Source organism: Benincasa hispida, chromosome 9 (assembly GCF_027475165.1).
Source record: "Benincasa hispida cultivar pf3 chromosome 9, pf3_genome.v1.1, whole genome shotgun sequence".
NCBI classification, from domain to species: domain Eukaryota; kingdom Viridiplantae; phylum Streptophyta; class Magnoliopsida; order Cucurbitales; family Cucurbitaceae; genus Benincasa; species Benincasa hispida.
Genome location: NC_143486.1, coordinates 41,346,418 through 41,351,171, shown reverse-complemented (window position 1 = coordinate 41,351,171; position 4,754 = coordinate 41,346,418).

Genomic DNA, 4,754 nt, shown 5'->3' with positions numbered 1-4,754 from the left:
CAATGAAGTTTTGAATCTCTAGATTAAACGACGAGAAATTTTGAGCTTAAATTTTAAGATAATGTTGCTAATCAATTATAAGCATGTTTGTAAAAGGAAGTTTCTTCAAAAACGGTCTGGATTTTGAGTAATGATTTTTTTTAAGTTGTAACAGAGAATATGTGCATAAGTAGACAGCTGCTTGGGAGGAACAAGCAAACAGCTCACTATGGAGATTATAGCAAGATTTTGCGATGAGGATCTTGCTAATGAAGGAAATCTCACTAATTTTGTGTTAAGGATCTCGTTCTAGAAGGGAATCTCGCTAGAAATTGGTTGAATCTTGCTAGAAATTGGGTTGATCTCGCTCAAGAGGATCTCGCTGATATCGCTCTAGAGGATCTCGCTCATGGGGATCTCGCCAGTAAAGCTGTCTTTGTTGATGAAAGTTCCTTTAATAAATAAATTAATTGAGGTATTTTACTAAGAATTCTAAGTAGTTTAATCGGGAATTATTTCCTTTCAGGCCAAGAGGAGCTAGGAAAGGCGTATAATCCATTAATAGGCCAACGAGCTGTGAGTGACTATATGATGACTTACTGTTTTAATGATTTAGAAACTATGATTTCTTTGAAAATATTTCTCATGCTAAGTGTCTAAATGATGTGCCAAGCAACATATTTGTGAAATTGTTTCTCATGCTAAGTAAAGCATGTTTTCCATGGAATTGACATGATTTAGATATGTCATCTTGTCCAAATACTATAAGTATGTTTAAATAACACCATTTTTATGATGAACTAGTATGATGATTTGAGTACTAAGCTTTAGTGTACAACTAAATGTTTATGACTAGTTATATGACAGATACTAAAGGACAATGAGAAGGTATCCTTTCAACTAAATGTTTATGACTAGTTATATGACAGATACTGAAGGACAATGAGAAGGTATCCTTTCAACTAAATGTTTGTGACTAGTTATATGACGGATACTGAAGGACAATGAGAAGGTATCCTTTCAACTAAATGTTTATGACTAGTTATATGACGGATACTGAAGGACAATGAGAAGGTATCCTAAGGATATTGAAGGATAATGAGAAGGTGTCCTATACTGAAGGACAATGAGAAGGTATCCTAGTCAAGTACCTAAGGTATGACGGTACTCAGTTATAACCACGTGCACGTAGATAATACGACGTCGAGGGATTGAGCAAAAGGGTTCTTCCCGACTAAGGTTGGCATTGAGAGTTAGATTTGATAGTTCACTCTCAACTAAGGATAAAGATAGTCATATCTTCTTCTAGGCTAAAAGGATAGTTTGGAATTGCTAATGCTTATGAATGTTTATCAACGTATGATGTTACTAATGTATGAGTTTTCCAAGTATGTTTCCCATATCTAACGCATGCTAATAGTTTTACAAGCTAGTTTAACATGATTTAAGCCCACTTATTTTGCAAAGTATGAAGCATGCGTTAGGGTTAAAGCTAAGGTCGTATGAAGCTTGATGTACTATGCTTTAAATACCTAAGATTGTCAAAGTACATGCGTTAGTATTCCTAAATATACTGAAAGGGATACTGAAGGTAGGGAAGGTATCCTAAAGAGTTTCCTATGCTATATTTGAGAACTATTCTTTAAATGCTTTTTGAGAACTTGATAGCTTGAGTGAGCCGAATACCAAAGGTAAGGAAAGAATCTGAGTAAATGTACCTAAGGTGTTGACGGTACATAGAAAACTCCATGAGCACGTGGACAAGTCTGAGTGAGAGGCCGAGGTATGGGTCTCTTAGCCGATAATAGACGTTGGGAACTAAAGCAATGCATGCTCGTTCTCAACTAAGGAATAATGATGTTAAGGTGGTTTTAAAGGTTCTATATACACATTTGCTTGGTATACTCTAGTTTCAGTATCATGCTTTCAAGCTTTTGGTTTTAAGCATGAGATTTATATTTTTATTAAGTCACTCACTGGGCTTCTAGCTCACGTTTTCGAATGTTTTTCTTTTTCAAGTAGCGGTAAGTTCCCAAAGGACTATTGTGTTGCTGCCTTGCCACTCAAAGAAATAGGTTGAAGGAAGCGTAATTTAATACATGTAATAGTTAGTACACATGTGTCTGTCTAGTGACTAGTACTCTTGATGGGGATCACTAGGTTGTAATATCCATGTATAAACAGTGCTATGAAACCCTATGATGTAAATGTGTTAAGTTCTGAGTTAATATTTATGTATTTAGGGTTTGAGTATTATTTAACAGGTAAGATAGGTAGTAAGTGCCAGTAAAAGGGTTGGTAACTACTACAGTCACTATTTCGTCCAGGTTAGGAGGGTAATCTAGTACGGAGTGTGACAAACAGTCTTGTAATTTAATGTCTTGCTAATGATCATACATTCAGAATAAGTAATACAACCATAAACATGCAAAGACAATAAAAGAACCTAAAGACAAAATACAAACAATTAAGATTAAGAGTTTAGCATAAGTCTCAAAAGGTCACAATTGGAGAAAACCTCAAAAACTAGGAATTGGGATCCTTACCTTCCCGTTGAGTTGAGAAAGCTCAAACCTACCATATTTTAGCCCAATTACAGATAAATACTCATCTCAAAACATCTAAAACTATGTTGTAGATGGATAGGGGACAAAAAAGACAAAGAAAACAAGTGGTCATCCGCCTAAAACGACCACCTAGATCAAAAGATCTGACCGAAAAATCGAAGAGCAAATTTTGTATCCACGAGACAACACGAAGCGTTGCACTATTTTTTAGCATTCTCTGAAGAGTGGCATGTCACGGTGTCATAAGGCACTTTGGTGTTATCCCTTGTTGGCAGATTTGTCATTTTCTCTTTCATTTGAAGCCTCGATGCCTTTTTTAGATTTTAATTGCTCCAAATTATCCTCGAATGACCATAACGCTCCAAAATTCATGTGTTGCTCGAGATCCTAAAAATATAATATTTAAGAACATTAAATATAATAAACAGGCAAGATTAGAGGTACTAAGATAGCACATTTTAGGCGTTATCAATGGTTGATTCTCTTCTGGATAATACTTGAAAAAGATAAAACCTTTTCTCTCTCTATCAAGCTCTTAATTCTCTAAACTTACAGAGAAAATTCTTTGCAAAAAATTAATTCCCATATTCTCTTTCCACAAGGTTTCCACAAACCAAACCTTACCAGAGAATAGTAGGGAGGGCCTTTTGAAGGTGTCATGGTACGTGCTGTGGAAATCAATTTGTGAAAAGAGTTTTTTTTTTTTTTTTCTTAAGAAAGCTTGTCTTGGTATGTGCTGTGGAAATCGATACGGTTGTAGATATATTTTTGTATCCATAAGTATAACCAGTCATTAATAAGTTAATTCTTTCCAAATTGCTCGTAATTACAACCAGGTCAAAATTATCGTTTTACCCTGTTTTTTCAAGAAATTTTTTACAAGAGTTGTAAAGGTCACAAATTACTCGTAATTACAGCTGGTTATCCTATGAAATGTTAGTCTCTTCAAATAATGGTGTTATAATGAGAGATTAATCATTTGGTGTTCTCATCTTATACACACTCTTTGTACCAAATACCCCCACTCACATGTCTCCACATAAACGATCTGGATCAAGTCGTATGTAACATTTATAACTCTTGTAACATTTACAAGGTGGGTGGTATCCACAGTGCTACCAGGATAAGGCACCCAACCTTATCCCTACACTGCAGATCTTTTAGGTTATTACCTGAACATGATCCAATTATGTGTCTACCACATACTGTTTAAGTTATATTAAATAACCTATGATATTAATTTATTGGATTAAGTTAATACAATCTAAATGTAGAATAAAATACTTCTTATTTTATTAAATAAATAATTCATTATTCACAAAATACAAACTACAAGACCCACAAGATTTAAGGCATTAATTCCAACACACATGCCATACATGTTTCACATTCGGAGTATGATGAAGGATTTCTTTGAACTTCTGAGATATCCAAGTTCTGTTCATCGATAGGGGAGGTTGTGTAACAAAAAAAAAAAACAATACTATTGTATATGATCCCTTTGTCCATAATAGTGATAAACCCAGTCGTATTTAGATTTTCTATCATCTTTCAAATAACATTGATAGATGATGATTCTGATGATTTAGACGTGGCTTGATTTTTTGTTCTCACAAGTTCAGCTTTCCGCTTTCCTTTGCCTTGAACCTACCTTCCATGTGTGTTTTCACTCTTGCTGAATCCAATACCAGAAACATCCCTTGCAGCATTTCCTTTAGTCAGAATTTTATCACAAACCTCAAAACCAGTGTTTAACATTCTTACAAATTTTTATACAGACTCTTTCTCAACTTGACACGATTTTTCTCACGCTTTAGATCAGTGATTAATTGAGGGGCAGTAATCTGAAGAAGCACCAAGCAAGGGTGCATTGCTGACTCCATTATGGAGGCTGAGTATGTAGTAGCTTGTGAAGCTACTAAGAAAGTTGTGTGGCTCAGGAAATTTTTGACTGATCTAGAAGTGGTTCCAGACATGTCTAAACCCATCACCTTGATTATGATAATAGTGGTGTGGCTAATTCCCAAGAGCCTAAAAGTCATAGGAAGCACATAGAGTGGAAGTATAATCTCATTCGAGAGATGGTGCATCAAGGGGACGTGATCATCACACAGATAACTTTGGCGCACAACGTTACTGATCCATTTACAAAGGCTCTCACAGCTAAGGTGTTTGAAGTTCAACTGCAAAGTATAGGTCTATGGAACA